This window comes from Natator depressus, chromosome 10, assembly GCF_965152275.1.
Source record: "Natator depressus isolate rNatDep1 chromosome 10, rNatDep2.hap1, whole genome shotgun sequence".
Lineage (NCBI taxonomy): Eukaryota > Metazoa > Chordata > Testudines > Cheloniidae > Natator > Natator depressus.
This window is the reverse complement of record NC_134243.1, coordinates 59,211,242-59,229,196: the sequence shown is the minus strand read 5'-3', so window position 1 is coordinate 59,229,196 and position 17,955 is coordinate 59,211,242. Positions and strand designations below refer to the sequence as shown.

Genomic DNA, 17,955 nt, shown 5'->3' with positions numbered 1-17,955 from the left:
TGGGCCTCCAGAGTTTATACAGTGAATACAGTGATGCCAATTAATGTCTTCTGACTTTAACATTAGATTTTAGGTATTTTCTTTAAAGCTGATTCTGGCTTGCTTAATGGGTCACTGTCTACTTGTTTTTTTTAAAAAGGTGATTAGTTTTTAAAACTTCTGTTTTCTAATACAGCTCCCTTTATGCCCTACATTTTTAAAAAAAAATCCTTTAAACATTTTGTTCTAAGGGTTTTTCTGCTTCCCTGGTGGGTTTTAGATGGATCTTTTGGGTAGGCCTGAGAGTAATGCCACCAAACATGCTTAGGCCTTTTCTTTTTAGCCTTTGAAAATCTTCACCAAATTAAACAAACTGAAAAATATAGGGAAAAAGTGTATTTTTTTCCTTCTAATCTCTCAGTTTTATTAAATGTGTGTGTTATTTGCAACAAGAGTGTACATAAAGTTTTCAGGTTGATTTTCAAGTAGATAAGTGTCCCTTTAAGGAGTAAATTTTCTGCTACTGCTACATAAACTCTCCAGTGCTGTTGCTGGAATTCTTATAGTGCTATAGCATTGGGAGACACGTTAGGATGTTTCCCTGTGTTATTGTTTGTGGATACAGGATCTATTTCCTTCCAAGATTTAAGTTAAAACGGAAATTACAAAAGTGTGTTGGCCTTGTCTGGTATTTTCTTCATCCTAAAATGTCTGCATCATAATTTTATTCTTTCTGAAATTAAACTAACTTCTTTTCTGTTTAAACTAATATTTAATGCAGCCCATCTCAGACAATTCAAGTGGACTTAATTCAGTGACATTTCTTAAAACAAAATATGACCCTTTGTTTAAGTTAAATTCTTAGCTCCTTCTGCAGGCCCTCTGCATTTCTAGTACCATTTTAACAAAATCTCGTTAACTTGAAAATTATCATCATTAGGGAAGTGTCACAATCTATATTTTGTAAAATGCTTTCATGATGGTTTTGAAATAAATGAATATATTGACATAGGCAGATTCATATACTTAGACAGTATCTAGGAGGGATTAAAGAAAAACAACAACTTTTAATGGGATTCTGTTGGGTAGGTAATGCTGCAAGTGTAGACTTTGTTTTAACTATTTTTTGTTACCGAATAGAATACAAATGATTTCATGATTTTAAGTGATCAGTGAAAGAGTTTGTTTGGAGTTAAATTCCCCCCGGCTGTGTTTAAAACAAACTTTGCAGCAAATAAGTGCATATGAGAATCAAAAAGTGAAACTGAATAATATGTTTTCACTGTCCAAGCAGAATATAATGCTACAAGTAAACAACAAACAATAAAAGGAAAATTATTTTTAAACATTCTGTTAGTGTTAAAGAATAAAGTGTTGCAGTAGCACAGATAAGGAATATTGTTTAATTTTATTTAACCTCAAAATATATCTTTATAAACCTATTAAGTCAAGTGCTACTAGTCCACAGACTATAATTAGAAAGGCAGACACACATACCTAGATTGATCTCAAGGAAAAAATTAAAAAAATGTCTGGATGGGTTTTAAAACTGGAAATTTCAGCAGAATGTCAAGATCTCACTGTTGTCTCCCAAGTAATTAAAGGAAATGAGAAAAACATCTAAGCATTTGAAAAATCAAAAATGAGAGAGAGAGAGATGAACATCCAAAGTACCCAAAAGTTGAGATAGACCAAATCCAAACTATTAAAACTTCTTGGCACTGCAACATTAGGTTGGGAATCTCATAAAAATGGGATCTTATTCTTTCCAGGGCTTCCTGCTTGGCCAGCAACACCATCCCATGATATTTAGGCTCCTCTGCTTCTAGCTGAGAGATCTAAGAAAACTTTATTTTTTAACGTACATTTAGTTATAAGAACTTCTTTCAACATCCCAGAGAATGACTTTTGCAGTGAGGTCTGGAGGAGTTGTTTTTCATTTATTATTTGAATTGAATTCTCCCATCCTTTCCCAGCAAAATCCAGAATTCAAATACTACTTAGAAGGCCTTTAAAGAGACACCATATAGCCAAGTGGTATTCAACTGACCAAGTTTCACAGTCTATCCTTTTCTTTACAAGTTCCTCCAGAGGAGACCCCTGCTGCATTTCTGCAAGACACAGGATGACAGACATGACAATCTATCATCCTGCTGAGCACCTTCAAAAACGTCTTGTGCCCTTTGAAAGTGGTCACCCAGAACTGATCATCTTCACTGTGCAATGAAGAATAGCTAAGGCCTAATGTCCTGCTGAGCTGAATGAGCCTGTGAGGTCTGTTTATACTCACTGCTTTTTTCTTAACCTGAATTCCTCATTAACACTTGATAAGGCTTGGGGAGCAGAGGGAGAATTTCACTCCCAAAAGTCAATAAAGTAATTTTTTTAAAAACGTCTTCCCGTCACACTATTTTTAATCAGACTTTTTTAAATAAAAGAATCTGCATTAGTCTGCATCAAGTACAAAATTTAATATAATTGCTCTTATTCAGGCACAATATGAAAAGCTTCAAAGACTGATCACATAAAGAACATTAACTTTATATAAAAACACAAGCAATCTGCTCCTTTTTTAACACAGGAAGATCTCTGAATTGTCTTTACTGTTTAAAAGCAAAAGTTCTTTACATAACGAATCTGCTACACTTGAGACAGCATGGTTCAATTCCTAGCTAGGTTGCCTAGATCAGAAATTGAATCCATAATCCTTGTAGAGAGTTTACTAAGCTGCCATGCATTGCTGCATTTCACAAGACTCTAGGTTTCATGGCTGAGAAAGCACATATTGGCATTATAGCCTGTTACTACTAAAGGGTGCTGCACTATGTACTAGACTGAAACAACCTAAAAATAGTGGAGATCAAAAAAGACAAAAGGACAAAAAAAGGATGTAAGAGGAAACTGTACTGGACAGACAAAGAAACCAATATAAAATCACAAATTACTCTCATAATATTGGTGCAATATCCAATTCAAAGGATATTTGCAAAAGATATATTGGTCAAGACAAAACACATGCAAAACAAAATCACCAGTACCTACAGATCTGGATCTAGCTCAGATAAATCAGGAAAAGGAATTTTCACAATCTATTTTATGAAGGGGAAAGAAGATATTTTTGTTTTGAAATAGCCTGTATTTAGAATATGAAAGGCATTATTTGTTGGGTTGATTTACTGTCTTGAGAAATGATTTATTCCTAGGTGGCAATCCCAATACATACTTGGCATAAACACTTTTATCTTATAGTTCATCAACTGGATCAAACAGTCTTTCCCTAAAGCCAGGCATATCCTGGGAGAGAAAACAAACTTAAGGGGCTTCCTTATCTTTATCCAGTATAGGTATCCTGAACAGTTTAAACATAAATCACTGATAAAAGATTGGTAATGGCATGCCAACCTGGGGGTCTGACAGTTTGGAGTTTAATTTATGCCATCCATGTACATTAGACAGCAATGGGGTGGCTTCAGAGCCTCAGAAGTCAACGCAAAACCCACAGAGGCCATCACTCATGCACAGACGTAACACATCTCTGCCACAAAAGATTGTTGCTATTCAGCAATAACTGGGCTTAGGGATTCACTTAACCAACTTCACACAAAATTCAGTATCTTAATTGAATTCAAAAACTGAATATAACATAAAGACATTGGCTGTGTGTGATATATTTGAATAGTTTGATATAGTTATGAACTGTTTCATTTAACTCCGGAAAGTCTGATTTATTTGACTGGGTTTCACTAAAAGTATGATCCTGGAGACAAGGTGAATAGGAGCTATTTTTAGTTGATTCGCTGGCTGGCTGAATTGAGTTAACTTGTTCCTTTCTTTTTTTCTTTAAATAATGCTGTTGCCTGTATAATATATATATTATATATTGTAAGATTGAGCACCAGGCTACTTAGAGCTTTTCTGTAGGCATCTTTTTTATTATTTAAATCTAAATAAATATACTGGTGAAAAGGACCTAAACTGTACAGCTCATGTAGATCAAGAGACCAGCACTGTTGAGATATTAATATAAATTTGGTAGACCTATTTCATAAGTTTTACTGTAATTGTACTTCTACAGTACATAAACTAGTGCATAAACTGTGAAAACATTACGGACCAGATGCTCAAATGATATTATCTGGCATAGCTCCAGAGGTCTCAGTGAAGTTTTGCTGAGGATCTGGTCCATATATCTAGTACCACCAATAAAGTCAACATTAAAAGAAAAATATATGACTTCAACCATAAGTTGTACTTTGATAGTGAGACCAATAAAATAAGCGTTGGCAAGAGCCAATCTGTCTAAAAAGACATGGATTAGTTTAAAAAGTATTTACTTAAATGTTCCTGATTCAGATTAACTTTCTTTGCTCAAAAGTATTAATATTTAACCGGTCTTGATGTAGGACCTACAAAATCTTCTCACTAGGCTGCAAAGCTGCGCAGTTTCTTTAGGTACTTCAGTAACTTCTGGTGAAATGATATTTTGTAATCCACATCCCTTTAGTTCGCCCTCCCACAAAATTCCTCAGTGAGCCAGTACTACTATCTGCAAAAAGAACGAGGAGCACGTGTGGCACCTTAAAGACTAACAAATTGGAGCATAAGCTTTCGTGAGCTACAGCCCACTTCATTGGATGCATGCAGTGGAAAATACAGTAGGAAGATACACACACACACACACACACACACACACACACACACACACACACACAGAACATGAAAAAATGGGTGTTGCCATACCCACTATAACGAGAGTAATCAGTTAAGGTGAGCTATTATCTGATATTTCTGACAGCAACAGGACACTAGGGGGAAGTATTCTCTCTCTTCAGCAGCTAACAGGTTTCACACAGTAAAACTACACAGCTAAATAAGGTTAGCACATATTTTAAAATGTATGTTTACTTAAATTTTAAATTGCATTTTGGACTTTCAATTAAAAAGCATATATTATAACCCGAAGTAATAGAAAATTGTGAAAGTGGTTAAAATTTCTCATAAGAGGTCTTGGTAACAAAGTTTCGCTCCTGTACTTTATCTGGTGAGATTCCAAAGGTGTGGTTATACCCATGCAATTCACAGTTACTAAGCATATATATAGGTATAGCATATTGTTATTACTGCTATACACCGAGTTATCAAAATCAAGTAAGGGCTATAAGAAAAGTCTGACTCTGGGAAGTGATTTTTTCTATTAAGTTAGCCATATTTATTCACTATTTCATATAACAGAATGATCCTGATGTCTCGGCACTGAAAGGTGATGGATTATACAGGAATCCAATTAAAAAGGAGCTCTCAAGTTACAGTCCTATTTTCATGGAAAGTCAATTCATTTCCCAGGAAAATGGGGGCAACATTACTACAGAATTTTTCTATGCACAAGGAATCCAGAAAACTGCTGAGCACTGTGAAAAGTTGAGGAGACTTGACTTCTTGGCAATACTGCTACTCTTAGGTATTTTAGAGCCTGCCATGCTTTATTAAGCATAACTATTTTACCATTTACTTAATAACTAGATCTAATGACGTCAGCTCTGCTTCTGGCAAATCTTTCACTTCCCTTTTAGTGAAGCCAATTGATATAAAAATAAAAGAGTACTCATTACAAAACGACAGCTAGGAATATTTGTGTCTGAAGTAAGTCTTTTTTATAATTCTTTAAAAGACTAGATTGAATAGAAACTTTTAAAGCTACACGAAATTACCATCTAAATACTATTTAAAATATCCATGGCCAAATTTTCAAACAAAGGCACCCACTTCCAAATGTAGATATTCTAAATGGTACAAGAAATGCCCTTTATTGTACATTGGTATAGAAGTAGCCAGTCTATTAATGTAAACAAGGACTTAACCACCAATGCGTCAGAACTGACTTACAGTGTATGTGGCAGAGCATAAAATTCCTTAGGATGAATAACGTCACAATGTTCTTATTTAGTTCCAGAGTTTCTAAAACATTGTGGCAAATAAAGAAAAATATACAAGATGACCTTACATTGTCCAAAACACAATAAACTTCTGCTGACACTCAGAGGCCTCTGAAATTTAAGTTGAAATCCTAGCTTCTGCTGGAATATGAGGAGATCACAGTAGCAGTTATTGCCATTTTACAGAAGGAAAAAGATTCCCTTTGTTTTGTAGATGTTTCCGCAAGTGGTAAAAGCAACATGGAGAGAGGAAGGGATGTCTCCCCACACACAGGTTGGTTCCATCTGCTGGAGTTATACCTCGTTACTGCCAGATGGTGTCATCATCCACTTCCAATGAATACACTGCTAGAAAGAGTGGGGGCAGTGAGAAAGGAATGTCTGGATGAGAAATCAGAGGATAACAAAAAGCAGCTCCTGATACCTTTGCCACTGGTGAAATTATTAAATATAATCATTCCGCTCAAGACTGCACAAACAGAACTCCCAGGAAAGTCACTAAGAATGATTTTCTGCAATTGTCAATTCTGTATTTTCCGTAAACCTTCAAAGACCTTCCATTATACAGATAGACCTTCCACATTATTTTATATATATATACACACATACACATACACACACACACATATACACTCTCTAAAGTAAAAAAAATAAAATAAAATAAAATAAATCAGCAATAGCAAACTGTATGTCCTGATAACTTTTTAATATTATCCTTTTAATCAGTTTTATTCAAATAAAAAAACCAGGAACTGTTTGTTCTATTGAAATTTTGGTAAATCTTCTTGTCTCCATGACTTCCTTTTACTCCAAATGTACCCATAGTGTTAAAGATGGATAGTGATGAAGAACATTTAATGTGTGCTCCCAAGAGCATATTTTACACATCAAACGCCCTGCAGGACAAACTGATGGTCCTAAATCAAGAATTTTATAGAGCTGTGTTTGCTGATGTTAACACAGCCAACATTTTGGCTTTCTGGCAAATGCATCATAGAAAGCATCTGTTTACAAACTATTTAGCCGAGGTTAGAAGAGAGTGTAATATTGCAGCCCCTAAAACCCCTGTCATTGTTTCTTTCAGCTGCTGCATGTTTGTGAAGCTCCAAAGGCCTTGAAAGGAGCCAGAGCAGAGCCAACAGGTCAGGGCTAGATAAAATTAAGAAAGAATCCGAGGTCAGGACCATGAAAGAACTCCCTCCCTTCACCCCCCCAGAACAGCGAGTTCACCTCCAGCAGCCTTTCATTCAATACTCATAGAGGTTTAAAAGGCGAGAGGGCACTCCAAAAGCTGAATTTGAAATTTAAAAAATAAATCATTCTTGGCGACATAAACAGATAAAGGAACCTAAAGAAAATAGGGCATTTTAGTACCACTTATTACTGGTTCATATTAAATCCAGATACTGGATACTCTCCTGTACCTCACTGCTCTGAACATCTCAGTTCTCCGACACACTGGAAAGAAAATGATTTCTCAGTAGATAGAAAGGAAAGGCTTTCTCTCCCTCCTGCCCTGCCTTCCTCCAGGATGAGAATTGTGTGGGATTGCTTAAGAAAACTGTCATTCTAGTGCTTGAGATTCTGAGCATACCAGCAACTTATACTTTTCAGCCCAATATAGTGATTTAAAAAGCTGGGGTGGGGGAGAAGAGAACCACGTCAGTGTTGCTCTAACATACTAAAACAATTTAAAAATGTTTTTTTCTTTCAGTTTAAAAGTTTTTGAAAACACTATTGCCCTTTAAAGGCAGAAAGAACTGATAGGGTTAGATCCTTAGGTTTAAGTTCTAAGAATAAACTTATCTGGCCAAATGCCCATTTTAATTTAATCTTTTGTGCTGCCTTTTTTTTTGCATAACCTACAGGTCCATTGTTGTGTAGCAGTCCGGCTGGATAGTTCATTGGTCTGGCTTTCCAGGGTGACTGCACTGCCCCCAAGCCCATCCCTTCAACACAATAAACTCCAGATAATTATTCAGAGAAGAGGCCAGCAGCATGGGCTGCTGTGACATCTGGGTCATGGCCTTTGACATAGAATCTGGGGCTAGCCAAAGTCTGCTCCAAGCAACAGAGGTCCAGGGGAATTATTAAGGGGGAAGGGTGGGAAAAGGAGAACAGTGAGAAACACTATCCTTAAAAATGCACTTTTGAAGCAAAGTAATGTAAATACCGCAGAAATTTATTAGAAAAATAAGCAAATACATTTCAGATACACAAGACAAATGAGAGGGAGACCAGCGCATCACACAACACAATGAAATAAAAAAGTTTGAAGCGGTATTACAATATATATTGTGAGCAGCTTCCTTCCAAAATAGGCAATCCCCCTTCAGTAGTCCTCTCACGACTGGATTTTTATGTATTTCCATTTTTAAAAAACTGTGCCTGTACACTGCCCTAGGCATGTGTACTAGATAAAATGTATGGGTGAAATACACAAACAAAAAGCTATTATAGCAACACTATCACATTATACTTTAAACAATCTTCTATATGTGCATTGTGTGGCTATGTACAAGTAATTTATAAATATTTTTACTAGCTAATTTGTGAATGTTCAGGGAGGTTTTCTTTTTTTAAAGGGACTTGGAATTTCCGTAGGTAACTAGAATTAAAACACAGCTCTGAAAATACAGAATGACACTCTGAAAGATTAAAAATACCAGAATTTCACATCCCAAATAGTTTACACTTCAATTTAAAGATAATTGAAGATGGAACAGAGATTGTCTGTGGTACTCATTTCAGCGTAGCAGCCGTGTTAGTCTGTATCCGCAAAAAGAACAGGAGTACTTGTGGCACCTTAGAGACTAACAAATTTATTTGAGCATAAGCTTTCGTGAGCTACAGCTCACTTCATCGGATGCATTTCCACTGAATGCATCCGATGAAGTGAGCTGTAGCTCACGAAAGCTTATGCTCAAATAAATTTGTTAGTCTCTAAGGTGCCACAAGACCTCCTTTTCTTTTTGTGGTACTCATGTTTTCCAAGTAACTAAAAGGGAAACGATACATTTTTTCTTTCTACAACGTTGTGAAAGTTTATTTGGGTAGAAACTAGACCATATGACAGATGTGAGTCAATCCCACTAAACAGTCTAGCTTTCTGTGGCTTTGGATGGCTCTCGCTTATTTGTCTAAACCTGAAAAGGCTCCATATATCCCTTTTGTAGCTTTGTTCTATCCCCTTGAAGGGCCTCAGGACAAACACCACCTCACACCCCCTTGCAGTAAAAACATCACCTCTCCTACTGCCCACAATCAGCAAAGGGGGGTGGGGAGCTGCGGAAAGAAATTGCCTGACTTTATCATTTAGGTATCTGAGTGGCTGCAGAAATAAGGGATCTATTTCAAGAGTTTCAAAATCTTTATGAAAAGTCTAGGCAAATTTCAGAAATCCTGGTTTAGTTTGGCTAATTTTTTCTTTAGAGTAACATAACACAGTATTTCTACTAGTAACTTGCATATTGTTTTGGATCAGTTCCTTCTATTTAAACCTTTTTCTAAAACAGGAGGAGAAAAGCCATCTCCCAATATTATACTAATAATACACTTTAAAACATTTGAGCTATCCTAATGTTAACTAGTTTGGGTTACAGTTTTCAATATGAGCCTTACTAAAGAAGATTTTGGTTCACATTCTTAAAAGCTGACTTGAAAGTGATACCAGAGGCCTGGATAAACACCTAATTTTGATCTTTTGTGCTCGTCTTTTCTTTTGGGAAACCTTTTCTTTTGTTGCTGCCCAGTGGGAGGAACGTAGCTCACTGGTCCTGCTCCGTAAGATGACAGCACTGCCCCTAAATCCACCCCCTCAGAGTACAATCAGTTTAATGGAATTATGTAGAAAGAGGCCATCTTTGGAAGAAGAAAGGGGGTAAAGAATACCCAGAAGAGTCAACAGAGCCTTAATTAACCCATATTTCTAACATGGATACATCCGCTAGGAATTCATATAGTGAGTCTAATTTGCAAAGTTGTGCAATACTACGAGTATCCATGTCTATATTTAGTGAATCGAGCAACACTACACTACAGGATAAAACTAGCTAAATGATTCTATAACCACATTTTAACAGAGACACGACAGAGTTAAGGATTTACCCTTCTGGATTAGCAGGAAGAGACCGAGAACACAAATGATTTCCACAATGAAGTTCAACCTTTCCCACTAAGCAGAAACAGTTTTGATAATTTGCCTGATCTTTGTATTCATAGAATGCTTTCTCAGAAAGCATCTAAACAAAAGGGTAAAACTGTGCTACCAAATTTGGTTTAACATCTGTTTAAGTATCTGCCAGGATAACACACATATATTGACTGTCAGACATATAGCATCATCTTACAAACAATACATTTTTACGCTCCAACAGAAGAAATCTATTCACAGCACCCCAAACTTCCCCTGAAGCTATGAAATAAATTTCCTTTCAGAACTAACATTTCCCTGTTGGGCTGTCATGGGCACCCCATGCCATTTTGACCCTTTTGTGCAGCAAAATGAAAACACCATCTATCATTTCTTGTACTTCAGTGACTTTCTAGGAGGTGCACAGTTTCATTGCAAAAACATCTGTGTTTGGTGACTCTCATCCCAAATCCTGAGAATTAGGAATTCTGCTGTTGCAAGCATGTTTACAAAATGCAAGAGTTTCAGGTAGGCTCCTCACAAACAGCTTAGCTTTCTCCCATGGGCGTAGTTTGGGAAGAGCAGGGGGGTGTTGCCCCTCCCAAGGGCAAACCGTGGACAGGCACAGAATTTGCCCCTCCATGCATGGCCCTATTGGCCTGAATGGAGCTCCCCCTCCAAATATAGAAGTCAAACTAGACCTATGATTTCTCCTTCATTTGATGGCAAACAGGAATTGCAATGGTTAACTTTCAAATTGCCATGTATAAAACAAGTCAGTAGCAACGGAAAACTAGCAATGGATGAAAACAGAATATGTACAATCAAATGACCCTTTATTTTATTTTTATTATGCCAAATATCATTTACACATCTCATGCCCAACTGCAGACAGGGCCAACATTTCAGTCGTAGGTTCCAATTTTGTGGGTGCCTAAAGCCACCTGAAAGCGTTTGTGCTGGGGCCTATGTCACACACCAACTGGTACTCACAGGTACAAATTAGGTAGCTGGGTACCCAGTCTGCACATGCAGTGTATATGTATATGCAATTTTGTGAGCACAATCACTTACCTGCTCAATTTGCAGACGGAAATTCAGAGGCTGGTTAAGGACAATGAAAAATGTGGCCCGTAACTCCACTGAACTTTAGGGTGACAAACTGAACGGCTGCTACAAAAAAGTTAAATAGTGATCTAGCTAAATTTATCTAGGCATTTATAATAGACCAGTCTTGCCTTTAATACAGCTTTCTATAGCATCTTTAATATTTAATTTGCTGAAGTCAAATCAACCTGTATTTAAAATGACTTAACAGACAGGGCTGTGAGCAAGTTGCCTTTGTAAGTCTGTTTCAACACAAGACTATTTCAGTGCACCCTCTGAAACTTTGGCACATGGGATGCATAATGTTAAATTTGCAAAGCAATTTCCAATTACAAAGGTTAATAAACCAGGAAGGAATGGATCCAAATAAGGATTCTTGAACCAGCCATCTGTTATCACCTTCTAGGGATTCCACTCTTGTGTCTCAGGTCAGCAGGTGATCATGCATTTGTGTGGTGGGCCCTAGGTTGTGGAACTCATCCCATCTCCCCAGGGATATTCATCTCAGTACATCTCTTCACACATGTACTTCTCTTCCCCCCCTTTTGCTTGCCTCTTTTTTTTGTAGGAGATTCTTTGATACGTTGTCTAGCTTCCCTCAGACTTGGGCATAATAGATTACTCTTATTAGCCTTTGATATTTCCCATGAACAATACCCTAACATGTGATAGCACTTCTAAAATATGCCTTGAAAAAAAATAGCCATTTGCCACTAGATCAGAAATAATATCCAAGAAACTAGTACGGCCTCTGTTCTAATGCTATACTCAGTAGTATGTGTTGTTCATAGAAAGTGCTTCAGGAGGAATCTGCACAGGGGAGCTACATGAAAGTACATTAACAATGAAGCTTTATCAGTGGGAAATAAACCCTGAGATGCATAAATTTAATGTTTTTGTTTCTTGGTCATTTTCAAGCAGTTTAAAATTTGGTACAGATACTCCTCTGCATGGCCAGGTTTTTTTGCTCCTGGTATACAAAAACCATATTAACCTTTCAGAATAAATGGATTCCATCTAAAAACTTGTTCCAACAATAGTTTCATCTCTTTGCATGCCCAGGCTCTGCTGTCCTAGGATTATGCACAAGATGAGTTACAGAATTCGTTCTAAGTGGAGCAGCAGCTCAAGCTAACATTGTTGCTTTTGTGAGTTTTAGTCAAACACATAATGTTAACACAGCTTTAAAAAGTATTTAATTCTGAGTCTTCTGGTCACGATTCTGGGAAACACTATGAGCTAAACTTCCTGCGAGTGTAAATGGGCCTATCTCATTTCCACCAGCACTGAAGTTGGCCCTAATGTTCTCAGGCGCTCATATCGTTTCCTCCTCTTCACTGAACAGCAGTTTAATTCTCTAAGTTTTTGCTCTAAGCATTGATATGCTTCCCCAAATGTTGTTTATTGTCTTTTAAAAGCAGCAGCAGCAAAAGGGGCAGTCTGACATGTTTTTGGGCCACCTGAAGCTTTTTGGTAATCCTTAGCTCCTCTGACTAACAGTACAGACAGACTCTGCTATATCTTTACTCCTCGTGGGCTGCCCCCTCTACATATTTTGTAAAGACAAAAGTTATTTCCCACTATTTGGAAATGGATCAAAATGTTTTGAGCCCCAGATAGTTCTGTTCTTTAAAGGAGGTATTCTATATAGTGTAGCCACATGAAAATTAAAAAGTAACTGACTCGGGGGGCGGGGGAGGGAGGGTCCACAAATTTAGAAGACTGGAACACAGTTTCACTGACTGTATGTGTCCCTTTTCCAGATATCTTTAGATGCTTTCATACTTCTAAGGATGTGTTTCTTGGTCTTATAAACTGGAATAGAGAGGGTTGAAAATTTTCTATCACAACTGTTTTGACAGAATATTGGTTTTAAGAGAAAACAATTTTTTCCAAAGAAAGGGTTATTTTGTCAAAATATTCCAGCCAAAAATCCAAAAGATTTTTTGCTGAAATCTTTTGTTTTGTTTTTTGAGGTTTATGGCTGAAAAATTGAAAGTTTCCACAGGAAATTTTTTTAAGATCAGCAATAATTCAAATTCCTACCACCATTTTCTTCCAAGTGAGGTCATTTTGTGATGGGGTTGGAACAGAGCAAAGCGTCAAATAGTCTACTAAAAATTTGAAAGTTGCTAACCACAGTCAAAAGTTATTTTTATTCATCTTTCTTAATGCATTCAGGATTTAGATCTAAGATATATTAGCATCTTGATTTAAAGAAAGACCAAAGTTCAAACAACTCCTGCTTCAATGTCTCTTCATGTGAAGGTTTATACAACATTTGGAAACTTGAGCCATGACAAAAAACTTTGCTAGACTGGTTGATTGATTACTTAAATAAAATAAACAAAATACCACTTAGCTCATATTTAGCCATTTTCATTTGCAGATCTCTAAGAGTTTCCATTTTATGTTGGGGACACTGAGGCTGAGAGAACTTAAGTGATTCACCGAAGGTCACATAGTGAGCCAGTAGCAGAGCAAGCAGCAGACTCTAAATCTACTGGCCCTGTTCTATTCACTTTCATCAGTGCCTCCTATTAGTAGGATTGGGGTCTAACAAATTCAACGTTCCTGTAGCTAAAGTTGGATTAATTAGAGTTGGGTTATCCATGGTCAATTATAGGAGAGCTGTTTCTGATAAACTACCACAGCAATAGCTACAGGTGTATAATGCTCATCACATACTTGGTACTCAGATTATATGACAACTGGTGCTCTGTACATATATTCACACTACATAAATGAAATACTGTAGTCACGTCTGACCATCTACTGCACTGAAGGTGCAGTGTGCCTCATGTTATTACTCCAGTGCCCAATCCAGGACAAGATAACTTGAATAAATGGCTTTCATAACTTGAAACCATCTCTCTCCCAGACAGGTGGGCAAGTGATTGTTTTGACTCCTTGCGATTCCTGAAGGAGATTGGTGTGATCATGAAGCCAAAAGCAATTTACCCAGAAAACACTAGGGATGTAATAACCATATTATAAATTCCACCAATGAGGGAAGCTCCCCTAAAGAACAAGCTGTGATCTAATCAGCTGAGCACAGGGTTGTGAATCTGGAGACCTAGGGTCAATTCCCACCTCTGCCACTGATTCCATGTGGCCTTGGGCAAGTCATTTAAAGGCTGATTGTTGGAAATGATAAGCAATACAAACTCATGCTGAAGTCAATAATAGCTCTGACTGCCCAGCTATTCTCGCCCTTACCTTCTCTGTGCTTCAGTTACCCAATCTGTAAAATGGGAGTTATAACAACACTTGCCCATCTTGTGAAGCTCTTTGGTGACTATGGATAATAACACAAGTGCGAAGTATTATTAGTATTACTAACAAACAAGAGTAAAAATATGAGCAATTGATGCGAATAACCAGAGTATCACTGATATAGTCAGGAAATATATTATTAGGGCCACAGTCTACCACTGCCTGCATCCCCTTGGCTTTCCTTCCCTGGTTTCAGAGAGGAAAGACTGTACGTTCCAGCACAGGTCTTTAAGCAGCTGCAGAGGAGGTAGCCCCAAGCAAAAGGAGAAAGAGGTGGATTATTGAAATCTGATTGAATACCATCTAAAAAGTGCATGCACTTTAAATAAGCCAAACAGTTTACCTTTCAGGCCCGCAGCTTGAATATTTTCATGTCTTCTATCAGGTATTATTATTACACTGAATTCAAAGGAGGATTCAGCTTTCCTTACTGAGGAAGATTTGTACAGATCATCTCACTTTATTATTGTGCATTACACCCAGGTCCAAATTTTCAAAAAGTGTGTGCGTGCCATTTTGCACTCCTTTGCATACACAATTACCACATCTGTACATTTAGACGGCCATTGTGTACACAAATGGGTTCACACTACAGGCAGAAAATGTGGCTCAGGCTTAATAAAATTATTAATTCTACTAAGCATGGGTCAACTAATAAATTCCCCTTGTCCGACTTCTATAACTGTGTTCAACATCTTTGCTTTGCAGGCATTGACCAGTTTGACTCAGGGTAGTACAATTTTGCCATTTGAACACTGAACACAGAAATTTTTTTAAAATTTTTATTTGTGGGGTGGAGGGCAGTGGTGGGGAATGCAGGATGCAAACATTCCACTTTTTGTTCAAAACTAAGTTTCCATGAAGCTATTTCAGGCACAAACTCAAAGGTTTTGCAGAGAAATTTCACAGCAATTTTTCTACCCCACAGCAAAAACACCCTTTCCCAACTGCCAAAATTGCTCTCCTCCCCCCCCCACCCCTGCCACCGGCCCGCAAAAGAAACCCAGGCAAAATTGAAAAATAATTTGCTTTTCCACAAATGCAAGTTTCACCAGTGGTGAAAACTGCTTCATGATGTAAGGAAGGTATTATTCCAGGCATGTGAATGCCCAGAAAGCATATTTGCTTATCCTTACAAGTGTATTTGCTTATCACCAAACCCGGGGCTTTTTGCAAACACAAGGTATTAACTTTCCCATACAACTTTATCACAAGTGCTCAAGTATCAATTCCTGGACAACAACAAAAATCCAGCAGCAATTTATCACTGACCCTAACATTTTGATCACAACATCTGGATTTTAGTTAAACAAATGAAGTTAAAAAAAGAAAAAAAAGGAGAGGAGAGAAAATTAAGAAATGTAACTAGCACTATACAGCAAATGTTTTCTTCTGTCCACTCTGAAGTCTCTTTCATGTGCTAATGGTGGCATTTTTTTAAACTCTTCCCCTTTGACTTATTCAGACCTTTAAGGACCTCACACATCTAATGGTTCCTCACATTCACTAAGAACAATCGAGAGAGAGGTCTGGTGGCTGACATGCAGTATGATTAATGGACAATGTTTATTTAATTTCCTACAACAAGTGTTTTCTCTAAGCCTTCTACAAGGAGCTGCTGCTTTACAATTTGGGCCTTCATTAGTAAAATACTTAAGTCCAATAAATAGTGAATTAAATAATATTGCCCAGATATATGTGCCCTCCCCTTTAAATTCACATATTTAAAAGATTTACTGGAACAAGGAAAGCAACTTTTGCAACAGCACGGTAAGTAGTCGCTTCTTTGTAAGAAATGATGAAAAATTAACTATCGTTTACTGTTGTTTCAACTGGCTTCTTTTAATAACAGGGAGTTGAAGCATGCTAAATATTAAGCATTCTATCAGAGGAATGTTATTATTTAGCAATAGACTAGAGCAGTGTCAGTTTCAAAATACAGCAATTTAAGAACATTTATTTTTAAAAAACTTCAGTTAAAAAGATATTTAAAATTAACGACTTTTTGAAAATAATCAGCAAATCTCAGTGGTTTGGTTTGAAATGATGCTCACTGTATTTTTGCATGAAATAAACTAATTTTCTGCCCAGTAAGTGAGTGACTGAATACTATTTGCCTAAAGCATAACTGTTACCTAATCAATATAGCATAATATTCCTAGCTGAATTCCAATGCATATTCATTTTTAAATGGTGGAGTCTCTAGGACCAGGAATGCCAAGTGGCACAGAGTTTTCTTCAAGATTCCATGCACTCTCACACCTGCAAAAAATTTTACATTTAAATACTTGAAGGGGATACAGTTTGCTGCATTAGAAACCAGTGGCTTATCTCCAGGCACAATGCAAATAACATCCCTTCTCTTAGCTTCAAGAGAGATCCTTTAATCCAGTTCTTCAAACAGTTGCTACACATTCGGCCTCTCTGTTGTCCCTAAAGAAACAACTGTATCTGATATTTCAGCTGGGATAGCAGCTGGGGGTATAGAAAAAAAACAGAGATCCTCATTGCAGGTAACTGCCCTTCATGCCACTTGAGTAGACATATCTCCTGCCTCCTCCACCCCCTTTTAGTCTCCATGGTAGTTTCTGCTGTTGGCATATCAAAGCCTGTGTTTTCTCATTCGTATTTTATGGATTCTTGCAAAGCATTGTCACTTGAAATAATGGAACTTCCTTCTTCCTGATAGCTCCCACTGACTACTCAGGGGGCCTTGCTTAGCTGGATTTAATGCCCTATTTAGTTATCTGAAGCAAAGTTGCACCAGTACAGAAAATCTTTATCCAGTGCTGGGGTTCAAGTGGTCTCTACATTTTTAATGCCAAAGAATTGTTTTCTCCCCTTTTTAAAGAAAAACAAGCCTTGGAAGTTAAAATGAGCTACAACAAAAATGAGCGCGTGTCTTAAGTAATGACAGTAGACCTAATTTCCGGTTTCAAACTGAACCCCCACACACACCACTTTTAGAGCAGTTACATACAAAGAATAAAATCAGAGAATCTCTCCAACACACAAACTGCCAGTTTTCAAAAGGAAACTTAACTGCACAGTTGAGAAGGCAATAATACAGCTTTCAGCCCCCAAAATAGTGGTTATCATTTTGGCAGATAAATCATTTTCAGCTAGTTTTTAAGCCATTCAATGACGTTACATTTAATCCAAAGAGGCCTAGAGCTTACTCATTTTTTTAAATGAGTGTTTGTCATGTTTGTCAGCTGTAACACCCTAATCAATATCGAAACAGATATGTTGCTCATGCAGATGTTATAGCTTTCAGTATTTTAGAACTATTAAACTTGATTACAGGATAAACCAGTAAATTACAGAGTCCTGATGGTGTAATTTAAAATTGACAAATACATGAAACTTTAATTAAAGCTTTCCATTATAAATGAATTGGATAAAATAAAATTTATTTTCAAAAGCAAAATGAAGAGTGATGTATTTGTGGTGCTAGATTTTTTACAAATTCCAAAGTTTCGCATTCTTTACGAACACTAGAATTAATAGCAAATATGGCAAAAAGAG

At 37.1% G+C, this 17,955-nt stretch overlaps 1 protein-coding gene across 1 annotated transcript in view; it reads right to left on the bottom strand.

The window, feature by feature from the left end:
- The window catches only part of PRTG (protogenin), a 116,858-nt gene that overhangs the window by 13,574 nt on the left and 85,329 nt on the right, over nt 1–17,955 (bottom strand). The window lies entirely within an intron of this gene.